The 13,151-nt window shown below is 55.9% G+C and overlaps 1 protein-coding gene across 3 annotated transcripts in view; it reads left to right on the top strand.

Moving 5' to 3' along the window:
• Positions 1 to 5,753: 5,753 nt before the first annotated feature.
• Positions 5,754 to 13,151, top strand: part of Scnn1b (sodium channel epithelial 1 subunit beta) — a 45,209-nt gene continuing 37,811 nt past the window's right edge. The window contains exon 1 of one of the 3 annotated variants that reach the window (XM_078024213.1): positions 5,754 to 5,952. The gene's annotated coding sequence lies outside the window, so the exon portion shown is untranslated. Of the gene's footprint in view, positions 5,953 to 6,071; positions 6,093 to 6,344; positions 6,545 to 13,151 lie in introns of those variants that run through there. The other 2 variants (XM_078024214.1, XM_005323746.5) reach the window with 2 other exon arrangements.

The raw sequence follows: 13,151 nt of genomic DNA, 5'->3' as shown, positions 1-13,151 counted from the left end.
AGTCAGACTTACCAACAGAATTGAAAGCAGAGACTCAAATAGCGAACACCAATACTCAGAGCAGCACTCCCTACAACAGCCAAGACTAGAAACAATCCAAGTGTCCATCGACAAAAGAACAGATAAACAAATTGTGGTATGTCCATGCCGTAGAATGATATTTTTTAAAATATTTATTTATTTTTGTAGTTGCAGATGGACACAATATCTTGATTTCATTTTTATGGGGTGCCGAGGATCGAACCCAGTGCCTCACGTGGGCCAGGTTGAGCGCTCTACCGCTGAGCCACAACCCCAGCCCCCAGAATGATATTTTTAAAGAAATTCTGACAGTTTCAACCCTGAATGAACCTGGTAGACACTATGCTAAGTAAAAGAAGCCAGGTACAAAAGGCCCAATATTGTTTGATCCCACTTACATGAGAGACCTAGAGAAGTCCAACTCGTGGAGACAGGACACAGAATGGCGTTTGCAGGGGGCTGTGCGGAGAGGACATTGGGAGCTGTTGTTCCCCGGGGAGAGTTTCAATCTGGGAAGAGGAACAGCTTCCCGAGATGGATGGAGGTGATGTTGGTACAACAACGTCGATATCCTTAATGTCACCGAACCGCGCCCTTACAATGGTTAACATGACAAGTTCCAGGTCATATATATTTTACCAACAATAAAAACTACATGCAAACTTTTTTTTAGCCAGATTACAGCATTTCAGATTCTCTGAAGATCCCCACCTCTCACTCTGACTCAAGACCAAAGTCCCTACCCTGTCCTCCAAGGCCCTTCCGCAAGTGGACCTCCCTCTCAGTCCCTTCTCCTGTTCGTTTCCTCCCCAGACGCCCTGCTCTCCTCGGGGACTTTGCACCTGCTGGTCCCTCTGAGGGGCTGGTTTCCTCCCATCCTTGAGTTCCTCGCTCCTAAGTCTCCTTCTCTGATTTTACTGCCTAAAAAATTCAGTCTCCTCCAGAGTGTCCTGTTGGGCCTACGTGGATTTCTTTTTTTTTTTTTTCCTCTCCTTAACAGTTATTACCTTCTAGAACATTCTCAGTCTTCCTTATTTGCATATTGTCAGTCTTGGCTTCCGGGTGGATCTCCAGAGCCTAAAATACATGATTGATTGATGGGCTGCGGTTGTGGCTCAGTGACAGAGCCCTTGCCCGGCACGTGTGAGGCACGGGGTTCCATTCTCAGCACCGCATAGAAAAAAAAAAAAGAAATAAAATAAAGGCCCCTCCGTGACTAAAAAAACTATTTTTTTTTTAAAAAAAATTGTTTTAAAAAAATTAATAATCGAAGCTCAATAATATTTGTGGACTGAATGAAATTTCTCCTGAATCTTTCTGCACCGGTCCCTTTGGGTTCTATCTTTCTCTTTCTTTACTGCAGCAGAGCATTCAGCAAGGTTCCCAGATGCAACAGACACCCTCCAAGACCAAGCGTGGATGTTTGTTCTCAGCGCCTCCTCGTCCCGCCTCCTTGTCCCCAAGGTCAAGGTCCTGGGAGCCAGGCCAGAGGGAAGAGAAATGGAAAGGTATGTGCCGGCCCGAGTGCCCAGGCGAGGCCTGAGCGCCAGCCTGGCTGTGCCCCGTGTGATCTGGGGCCTGTGGTTGGATTTCTGGGAACCAAGGGAAAACGGCCAGGCTTGGCAGGGGCCAGAGCCTTGGTGGCTGAGTGGCCAGGAACAGGGGAAAGTGGGCTGGAGGCAGCCTGGGTGCACCGGGAGCAGAGGCCCCGCACTCAGATTATCGACGAGGCAGAAACCAGAGGCTCAGGCTGGGAACGAGCACACTGACTTCAGGCCCAGTAGGGACCCTGGGGCCCTGAGGGTCCCTGAGTGTCCCCAGGGTCCCTGCTGGGCCTCCAGCTCCACCCAGGCCACCCAGGAATAGGAACCCCATCTGGCCCACACCTCCTGGTGGCTTATTTTCCATAGAATCAGGAAATCCGCTTTTGTATGCTGTTTCCTGATTTTTAAACATTGGTTCAAGTCTTTCTCTTTATTTGTAAAATGCGGGGGGGGGAGGGGCGGGGGCGGGGGGGGGGGGAAATAGAACCTACCTCATAGTACTATTGGGGAGGATAAATGAGGTTTAGGAAGCCTAGCCTGGTGCTGCACACCTGTAATCCCAGCAGCTCTGGAGGCTGAGGCAGGAGGATCAAAAGTTCGAGGTCAGCCTCAGCAATTTAGCAAGGCCCTAAGCAACTTAGGGAGAGACTGTCTCAAAATAAAAAGTAAAGGGGCTGGGGATGTGGCCCAGTGGTTAAGCACCCCTGGGTTCAATCCCCGTGCGGGGGGGGGGGGGGGGGGGGCGGTGATTAGCAATGCAAATATTACTAAAAGTAATGGGCGTGGAGAGAGGGCCTAGGAAGTATTGGAGATTTTTTTTTTTAAAGGAGACTCATGGTATCCTGTTGTGTCGTGGTCAGAGGCAGAGGAGGACTGAAGCTTGCCAAGACCTGGAGGAATGAGACACAAGATCCAGGGACTTACCTTTGATCAGGGGTCTCAGATAAGATTTCTGTCAAACAAGCGTGAGATGCCGTGCGTGGGGCCTCCAGACCTGCAGGTGGCACTGCATCTCTGAGAGGCTCTGGAACTCCCAAGCTGGAGTTTCCCCTTCTGTACTCCATGGTGCTGGCTGGAGCCCGGACTGCGAGGCTTTACATTTGTGCTTGTTGTCATCCTCGTTTATCTTCTTAATTTGGGGCTGGACATTCCAGTCTATCAGGTTGCTGTGAAAGGATGCATTAGCTGTCCCTGCTGACTTCCTTCTTTTGCAATTTGGATGAAATTTTCACCAGAATCAGCCAGGCGTCTTTTGGTTGCAAGCAACAGAAATCCCACAGTGGCTTCAGCAAAAGGAGACTTACAGCCCCTGCGCCCAGATGACCGAGGGGTAGAGCTGACTTAAGATGTGCCCTTAGGTGGGTCCGGTGACAATGCCAGGACCGAGTTTGCCTCTCTGGGTAAGATCCACTCTTATGTCGCCTGTTCCCAGCTGTCGCTCCACATCTGCACAAGACTCCCAAGCCAGCAAGACTTCCTGAGATCTGAAAGAAAAAGTCTTCTTATAGAGTTTCACTGGCCATGGATGACCTTCATGGATGACCTTGACTTGGGTCATGCCCCCCCCCTCCCCGAGCCAAACAAACCACCTTCCCAATAAGAATACCGCATGCTGGTTGCTAGTTCTGGGCTCCAACCCTGAAATGGTGGTGAAGAATGAGATCAACACCCCAAGATCAAAATATACATTAGAAGTGTAATCCCAGGGGCTCAGGAGGCTGAGGCAGGAAGATCGCAAGTTCAAAGCCAGCCTCAGCAACAGAGAGGGGCTAAGCAACTCAGTGAGACCCTGTCTCTAAATAAAAATACAAAATAGAGCTGGGGGTGTGGCTCAGTGATCGAGTGCTCCTGAGTTCAGTCCATGGTACCATCCCCCAACCAAAAAAAAAAAAAAATATCTCTATCAATATCCTAGAATTACACTAATTAAAGAAAGCATGAGGGCTGTTCTTCTACAATAGGATTTAAATAAATAATTATTTTAATAATTATTATTAAATAATTATACTGAGCCACACCCCCAGCCCCATTTTGTATTTTTATTTAGAGACAGGGTCTCACTGAGTTGCCTAGTGCCTTGCTTTTGCTGAGGTTGGCTTTGAACAGTTTTTTTTTGGGGGGGAGGGGGCACTTAAAGATTCCTACCCGCAGAACTAGTCATGAACCCATCCTCACATGAATTCACCTGATTTTGCCATAATCCAGCCCATATATCTTCATCTAGGGAAAAAAAAAAAACTGTGTTTTAAAAAAAAAATTTGGCCAAATGGTTCATAGTTCAAACACCTGGCTTAAGTCCATGTGGAGACTCTGATGCCTTCAGATTAGGGTCCCTATCAAAACAGGGGAAAAGCAGGTCTGCCCTTCAGTAAGCCAGGCTGTCGACCAGAACACAACCCTCTTTGTTCACAGTTGCTTAAAATCAACCCGTTAAAATTTCCCAGCCTGACGTCAGCCAGTCTGGAGTTCCCGGTCACCCCAAAATTCTAACCACCCTCCACTTTGGAAATCATGCTGCAAGAAAAGGATAGGACGGTGACACGGTCCCACGGGGAACTCATTCTGACGATGTCCATCAACAGAACCAGCCAAGAAAACAGTGTGATCCAGAAGGAAAAATTCCCCCAAATAACAAATATTGAGTTGAACCATTTGAAATGGCCATTTTCATAGGCAAATCATAGTCAAATATCCGTGATTTCATAGGTTCACATCTGTATAGGTCAAGGCAACATCAGTGACCCACAGATTCCTGGGAGGTCCCAAAGACCTCTTCAAGAGGAACATGAGGTCCAAATTATTTTCATTATAATACCAAGATAATTATTGACCTTTTTCACAAAAAGAATATTTGCACTGAAAGTGTAAGAGCCATGGTGGGTGTGCTAGTGTGTTTTCTGTGGCTATGACACTGTGGCACAGACTGGGTAACTTATCAAGAAAAGAGGTTGATTTGGGCTCACAGTTCTGCGCCAGGGCAGAGAAGCTGCATCTGCCGTCTTGCTGGCAGATTCAGAAGGTGATACAGGCCATCACATAGCCAGAGACTGGAATCCAGTGTGTGTGCATGTGTGTGTGTGTGTGTGTGTGTGTGTGTGTGTGTGTGTGTGTATGTGTGTGTGTGTGTGTTCTGCTTTTCTTAAAAGCCACCAGGATTCAATCATGGGACTCCACCCTGATGACTTTATCTAGACTTTATCTGATCACCTCCCAGAGGCCCTCCTTCTCAACACCATAGTCAGACTAAGAGGGTGGGAGGCATCCTCTTAATCCCACACAGTAGGAGTTCCACGTCAATCTGAGTTTCAGACAAACCACATTCAGACCACCGTGAACTCTAACTAAGCCACATGTTGCAGCCGACCAAACCCATGAATTCAGACTACCATCCAGCTGGAAATTAAAGAGATTTAAAAAAAAAAAATACTAAACATGCCCTTCTTTATGCTATTTTGTTATTTTTATTTCTGGAAAACATTTTTTTGTAGCAGTATTTTATTTATCTCAATATGTAATGGGTTTATTATTGTCATAGTGTGATGAATCTGGAAATAGCTTGGAAATCAGCATCAGTTTCTTATAGGAAAAGTATGAACAGAGACCACCTGCAGAAGCAAAAACTCACCCCCCCCCCGGGGGTCTTCAAAGGACAAAGGGATTCCTGAGAACTCCTGCATTAGGACCATCCATGGAGATCCACTCAGGGAATGAAGGGTGGAGCCCTCCAAAAGGAAGGACCGGAAGGACCCTGCTTAGAATCTTGACTTGATGGGAGAGAAAGCAGGAGGAAGGGAAGGAAGCCAAGATCAGAGGAACTGACGTGTCTCCCTCCATTTCCTGTTTCTAATAGCACAGTACCACAGCCAGGGTAAACCCTAAAGAAAATAAGTTTAGTTTGACTCCCACTTCCAGCCCAAGGTCAAGGGGGTGCATCTGCAGATGCCCAGCGTAGTACTGGGCATTATGTGGGGAGGGACAGGGCGCTGGGGAGCTCCGCAGAGATCCAGCCAAACTGGCTTTCAGAGCAGACCCGCTGGACATGACCCGCTGAGCCGCTGTTGGCATAAGTGGATTGACCCATTCATAAGGCAGAGCTGTTAATCACCCTGTCCCGCCTCTTAACATCTTGAGAAGATTAAATTTCAGCTGGGGTTTCAGAAGGGACAAACCACATTCCACCATAGCACAGGGCCCTCTGGCTTTCGCCTGAGGACAGCCCCCAGGTGTAGTGGGCTCAGTGGGGGGAGGGGGGAGAATAGAGGCTCAAACCTCCATGTGAGCTGTTGACTTTCTAATGCCCAAGTCCAGCCCCTAGGACATGACCTTCATCTGAGAGTGACCTTGGCATTGGCTGAAGGGAGGGAAGGAGGTCACTGGGAGAGCCAAGGTGAGCAAATTCGGAGGTCCCAGTGGGGTGCAGGAACATTCTAGGGAGATCAACGGCTCGGGCCTCCCTACATCCCCAGCGTGTCCAGAGCACCCTCGGTACCTGCAGGGATGCCATGTGATGGGGGTTCGGTTGTACAGGTGTGTTTTCAGAGAAGTGAGAGGTGCACGCGGGGGCAAACGGAGAGTTCATATGTGGGGCATGGGGTGTGCAGGGGAGGGTTCTGCGGGGCGCACAGAGAAGGCTCTACGTGGACATACCTGGGACATTGCTAGAATGGGGAGTGTGTGCGCGTCGGGGTGTCGGGGGCGCTTGGACGCGGCAGGTGGGGACAATTCAAGGTGCCAGACTGGAGCTTGCTGAGGGGCGAGGGAGGTGGCCAGAGGAGCCAGGATCCTGCAGGTGGCGGGACTGGTGGCAACAGGCAGGCTCCGCCCGCGGACGCTCCCGGGGCTTCCCCGCCTCCTCCGCCCGCCTCCGTCTGGCCGCGCTCGGTCGCTGTGTCCTAGCGCCACCGCCACCGCCACTCGGCCGCTCGCCGCCCGCCGCAGTTGCTGCCACCAGCGTACATCTGAGTCGCCGCCGGAACCAGGTATGACAAGGACCCCGGGGCGCGCACCTGGGCCCGCGCCCGCTGCCCCGCGCCCCTCCGCGCCGCGCCTTCCAGCGCCCGACCTCGGCCGCGTGCCCCGGTGTCCAGCCTCAGTTTCCCACGGGAGGGCGCCTGAGTGCCTGTCTGCGACGCCGCGCTCGGCCACCGCGGGGACCCGTCCCGGGGCTGAACCGGCTGATGGCAGGTGGTGGAGAGGACGGAGGGGGAGGTCGCCCCTAGCGTGCCCCCTGAGCAGAGGGGAATGATCCCAGGAAGTGCATAAAGACCAAGAAGGGGACCTATGGCAAGTGACCCAGGGGAGGGGGCGGCCAGGCTGGCTCGGGCCAGGGTCGCCCGTGCGTCTGGGACGGCGGCAGGGAGGGTGGCAGAGTCCCTCACCGAATGGGCGTGGTGAACTGTCGTGGGAGATGACAACAGTGAAACCCGAGAGCGCGCAGTTCGCGCCAGGCGCCGCGAGGCAGAGCGCACGCAGCATCCCTGCGGGGTGTCCCCAGGTTACAGAGGGGGGGGCTGAGGGTCGGAGAGGGGAGAAGCGTCCGCCGTCCAGGGACGAGTTGCTGAGCGCGGATTGGAACCCAGACAGTCAGATGCCTCCCTCGTGGCACCTTGTCAGCCCAGCTCTGGGGGGACTTGGATTAATTCTCTGAAGGTCCACTTTGGGGAGGTGCTGGGGTCTGGACCCGGTGCAATCTATACTCTCGAGGACTCCCGAGGGCTGCGTTTATGGTCCGGACAATGTCATATGGCTTAGATGCGCTGTCACAAAGTGAGTGGTGGCAACGTGCCCTGCGCCGCGTGGAGCGCAGAGCGCCCAGGGAGAAACAGGCGCACGGTTTAGGGAGCCAGCGCCGGGGCTTTTTGCGCCCACAAGAAACGCAACAGCTCGCCTCCTTCCCCAGGGGTGTGGGCAGGACAGCCCAGGTTGGTATCTGTCCCTGGCAGTGGCTCCCAGCGAGTCCCCAGAGGATCTGTCTGAGCAAGTCGGTAGCCCTGTCAACCACGAGGGGCCCAACTACCTACCCAAGTGCTGGGCTGAACTGCGATTCCTTCCCCTTCCCCTACAACCTCCCAGCCCCTGCCCTCCCCGCTGCCCAAAGGGACCCACCCTCTTCATAATGTGGGGCATTCCTTCTAGACGTTTCCCAACACCTGTACAGTCCTCTATGTTTGCCTGGGGGATATGAGAAACCTTTTGATCGTGGTGAATGTGGTGGGCAGTGGGCAACAGAAATATCATAACCCATCTGGTCATTCTGCAACTGACCCCTCGCCAGCTATCTCTACGGAGCCGTCCACACTGGTGCGTTAATTTAAACTGCTGCCTGGGTAGGCCACTGAGGGACGTTTGGGTCCCCAAAATTTGGGAGGGGCTTTTATTTTAGACTCTTCTATGAACTGCCATCGGAGATTAAGTTAAGTTCGATTTCCTGTCGCTTGTCCCAAACTGTATAGGATCTGAATTTGGGAGGTGCTGCTGCTTCTTTTCCATCGCACACACAGGCCCATGCACGCATGCACACGCACACACCCATGTGCAACATGCACACCAACGAGAGCAAGCACACACGCACGCACACATCTCTATTCTGTCTGCCTGTGGCCGAGGACAGACTCCGGCCCCTCTGGCTGCAATCTCTGGCTGCAGTCCCCGCAGAGCCCAAAGTCTGGGACCGACTCAGGCCTCAAACTCTGCTGGTCCAAGCCCAATGGGCAGAGAGTCCACCCACTGTCGCATCCGGGGGCTCTTTTCAGCTGCTCCCAGGCCATCCCTGCCCTCTGAGAGAGGCCAGAGGCCAGAGCGGTGGCCCAGCCACCTCTGAGGTCCCCCACCCACCCCACCTGTGGAGGACCACAGCAGAGGCCGGGAGGGCCAGTCCTCGGGGGCTCAGCTCCTGGCCACGGAGCCCCACCCTGGTCACTGCCCAAGTCCAGAGAGGACGGCGGCTGGCCGTGGAGGAGCCACCTGCCCAGGAACACCTTTACTGCAGAGTTCAGGGCAATCAGGGTCCCGGGAAGAAGCCATGGTCCTCGGTCAGCAGGCTGGTGGGTGGCCACGCACGGGCCATTGGAACAGGAGCCTGGCTGAGCCTCACGGGGCCCTGTGGCCCGCTGGTACCGGGGGTCAGGGGGCGCCTCACTGGGCCGTGAGCTCACGGCAGAACTGGAGGTGGGGGGGGGGGTCCACAGGGCCCCACCTGGCCTGGTGGGAGGAGGGGAGACACCCAGTCTGCAATGCTGAGCACCTTCTGTTTGCAATTCACGAATTCCTTCAGCAGATGTCCAGGGAGCGTCTCCCGGGGCCGTCCCTCTGCTTCCTGGGAATTTCAGCAAGTCCCCAAGCCCCAGGAGACGCTCCAAGAACACTTGCTGAATGGATGATGGACAGGTGGGTGCCGGAGCCCAGACTAGACCCGGGCCACACCCCCCTGCTCCCAGCACCCTCAGACTCCACCCAGGGGTCCCTGGGCGTCCCAATAACAATAACAGGCAGGATCTTTTTATTATCATTTGATGCTGGGGACTGAACTCAGGGCCTCGGGTGTTTTTTACGTATATGCCGCACGCCGGGCGCCCATGCTATTTCATCAAACTGCTTCAGGTAGGTGTCATTATTTATCATCCCCATTTTACACCCAGGGAAACTGAGCTCTCCCTCGGCACGATTTCAGTGAATTCCCCGCGACAGCCCAGAGAAACAGGTAGTGTAGTCAGCGACATTTTGCAGATAACGAATGGGGCTCAGAGAGGTTAAGTAACTTGCCCAAGGTCACACAGAGCTGGCCAGTGGTGAGGCTGAGATCCAAAGCCAGGCGGTTTGATGGCAGAGCCCACTTTTTCCCCCCTCCCAACCTGTCCCTCCTCCGCTTCCCGGTGTCATCTGAGAAGTGAGTGTGGAGGAGGGGTGGACATTCTTTCTCTGGGACATGGCTTTCTGGGACAAGCCTCTGGTTCACCTGTGGCCAAGGGTAAGGTTTCAGGTTATCAGTCTGCCGGGTGGGACCCGGGGTCACTGTGTGGGTGAAGGTCTAGTCTCCCCCAACCAAGAGGGCCACCAGGCCCCGTGTGCATGCGGCTGCCATCTCACCGCCTCCCCTGGGGACCTCAGAGTCTCAGCCTCCACTTCCTGGAGGTCTGGCCTCCTCCTGCCTGATGGCCCTGGGGGTTCTGCAGAGCCCAGGGAGGCTGGGCCTCAGCTCCTGGGCCAGCCTGACCCTGGCACGAGCCGGGCAGTGCGTGCCCAGGGCCCAGGACTTGCAAAAGCAAAACCCGACTCAGAGTCCGACGGGAAACGGTGACTCGGCAGGAGACAGAGAGGCCGCCTCCCTCCTGGTGTCTCCCACGGGTGCAAGGGACGCGCTCTGCCCTAGGGCACAGGAACCCGGCTGACCCGACCCTGCTGGGCAGTGCTGGCCCTGGAGCAGGCGGAGGGAGCGGTGGCTGGTCAGGTGGCCTGTGTCACCTGCACGTGAGAACACTGGGCACGTTGTCACGCTCGCCGTCACCCCCATCACCCACATCTCTGCCACCCCCATCGTCACCACCCGCTCGACCATCGTCATGGCCAGTGGCAACACGATGATCACTCACCTGGCTTCTCAGACCCAAGGCCCAACCACAGATGGGGACCTAGGACAGAGGACACGACTCTAGGAAGATAGTGAGGAATCTGGGCCCCAAGGTCTGAGAGATCGCAGGTCTGCCTCCCCACTCGGCCGCTTTCTAGCTGTGTGACTTTGGGTAATTGGCCCAACCTCTCTGAACCTCAGAGACCCAGTCTGTAAAATGGGGTGACCACAGATCCTGCCTGCCAGGGGGGTGGCAAGGGACCCAGGAGCCAACGCAGGGAAAGCCTGGCCCAGCGCCTGGCTCGAAAAGCAAAACAAACCCCGGCAAACACACTGGCCGGGAGCAGCGGTTACGGAAATGGCTCAGGGCACCGGCTGGGAGTTCCCGGCAGCCTGGGTTTGGAGGAGCAGGTGCAGGTGTCGCCGGCGTGAGAACGGCCCCCGGGGCCAGTTTGCGGGCAGCTGGAGAGACCACTCAAGGGCCAGGCGTGGAGCGCGGAGTGGGGAGCTGCCTCCTGGATCAGGAGTGAGAGTCCAGACCTGGCCCTGCAGAGAGAGCCACCAGGAAGCTGCATGGGGCTTCCCCAGGAAGCGCCAACTACCGCCTGCTCCTGACCCAAAAGGTTTCCCAAAGCCGTAAGCACAGACCCCACGGTGCATGGCGGCCTTTCCCATGGGGAGACCCCCTTTTGGATGACTTCTTTCTTTTTGATGTCAGACAGTCCTGGGCCTCTTCCCTCCAGCCTCAAGGGTAGCCATGAACAGCTGAGCGGGTGGTGTGCCGCACAACTCCAGGAACATCGGTCACACAGACTACATGATCCATGAGCCTCTAGAGTCGTGCAGTGCGCAACCTACACAGCCATACCAGACTCCTTCTTCCTTGGAGAGATGTGCAGAACAACTTTAGGTGCCCCAGCTCTAGCTGCAGCTCAAAGTAGAGGAAGGATAAATGACATCTAAATGTCAGTCAAGAACCAGAAGAGCCCAGGATGGCTGCCCAAGCAAACCAAGCCAATGGGTTGCTGTCCTTGGGAAGGTTGAGTTTGGGCGTGGCGGTGACTGGAGACAGTGGTGGATTAGTGACAGTTCTCAACACAAAGTTTATGGGGTGGCCATACGGCAAAGTAATTAGGAGAGCAGGCCCTGGAGTCAGGCAGACTTGGGTTCCATTCTGCCCTGACACTATCACTGTGTGGCCTGGGGCAAATTACTTGACCTCTCTGTGCCTCATTTTTATCTAAAAAGAAATGGGTCTGTAATAATACACACAGAGGTGCACCAGCCCTCCTTGCCTTCCATAATAAACAGTCCCTAGTTCTGAGGTTCAACGACTTCATCGGCTGGGGGGCGAGACTCGGCGTCACCTGTCACAGGACAGCTCCCTGCAGTCCTGCCAGGGTGATGCAGGATCTGGGGCCCAACCTGAAGCCTTTGGAGCGGACCCAGGCCACGTCAGCACTCGACGGGGGCCTTGTCACCATGAGCTTTCCATAATCCAGGGCTGCTCGGGTTTCCCAGGTGGCGCAGGGGCAGGGGGATACCAGGAAGGAAGGGACGGCCCACCCTCCGGGCCTCTGCACCCGCCAGGCTTCCCCGGAGCCCAGGGGTCTGCAGACCACGGCTCACGGCCAAGTCCGGCCGGCAGCCTCCTGAACTCAGAGTGGTGCCACCTGGTTGAAGGGCAGCGGGAGAAAAGCCCGTGTCTAGGGTCTGAGCTTTTACTGATAGAGTTTGCTGCCCCCTGCAAACTGGGCGTCTAGACCTGGGGTCTCCAACCCGCCCGCACGTTGGAGTCACCGGGGACTTGGCCAACCCCAGGCCCAGGGGGTCAGAGTGGCCCTGCTGACTCCTCCAGGCAGCGGAGCTGGGGAGCCCTGGACCAGCCCTGCCCAAGGCCCCGCCCGAAACCCGTTTCACTTTGGCGCCAGACTCTCAGAACATTGCAAGCTCCAGCCCCGCAGAGCTCGCATTTCCAGACGGGAACCGTCTTTTGCATCTGAGTTGGCCTTGCTTAATGACGTCACCAGGTCCCCCAAAGCACTGGAGCCTGAGCGCCCTGCTCAAATGGCCAGGAGATGTCACCGTGCCCAGGGGTCGCCCAGAGTCCTGGCTCAGGTGCTGATTCTGGCTGGGGGTGGGGCTCGGGGCTGGTCCCTTGCCTGGCATGCTCCGGGGGCCTGGGGTCCATCGCGAGCACCGCACGAGATGATAAAAGGTGCAGATTCTACCAGGTGCCGTGGCCCACGCCTGTCATCCCAGAGACCTGGGAGGCTGAGGCAGGAGGATCTCGAGCTCAGAGCCAGCCTCAGCCAAAGCGAGGCGCTCAGCAGCTTAGCGAGACCCTGTCTCTAAAGAAAATCAGACTCCGGACCCCCAGCTGTGGCGGGGAGAGCCCGGGCTTGCCCAGCTTCTGCCCTGAGACCCTGCCCAGACCCGAGCGGCCTCCTCCGCCTCCGACCCACAGTGGAGAGACACATCCCGGGGATCTGATCTGCAGCTTCCAGCCCAGGCCCTGCCCAGGGAGGTCCTGGGAAGACCTGGTGTCAGACTCCACGGTGACTCTCACGGATTTGAGCCCCCGATGGGTGGGCCTGAAGCCCTGGGTGGGAGGGGACAGGGCACACCCCACAGGTCACAGTGGCTGCCAGAGCTAGGGGACGGGCTGGGCCCAGGGCCACCCGCCACAACTGCCTGGAACAAGAATGACCACCAGGGCCAGGACCGGTTCCCGAGACCTTGAACCTCAGAGGCTGGCGGCTCTGGATGGCTGAGCCTCCCCAGATCAGAGATTGGGGACGGTGGCGCTCTTCCTGGACCCTCGGGAGCAGGAACTGGCTGCCGCCCTGGGGCCCCCTGGAGCCCCTTTGGGTGGGGTGTGCGTGGGGCTGGTGTCCGCAGGGCCCTGGGGCAGGTCCACGTGCACACCCTGCCCTCCACCAGGCCACCCTGGGCAGCCCTGGGCTGTGGAGGGAACCGTTCCTCGCGGGATTGACTGGGGATTGAGCTGATGTGCCTCC

The sequence above is a fragment of the Ictidomys tridecemlineatus genome, chromosome 10 (assembly GCF_052094955.1).
Source record: "Ictidomys tridecemlineatus isolate mIctTri1 chromosome 10, mIctTri1.hap1, whole genome shotgun sequence".
Classification (NCBI taxonomy): Eukaryota; Metazoa; Chordata; class Mammalia; order Rodentia; family Sciuridae; genus Ictidomys; species Ictidomys tridecemlineatus.
Note: the sequence above shows the minus strand (reverse complement) of the source record. Positions and strands in the feature narration are given on the sequence as shown.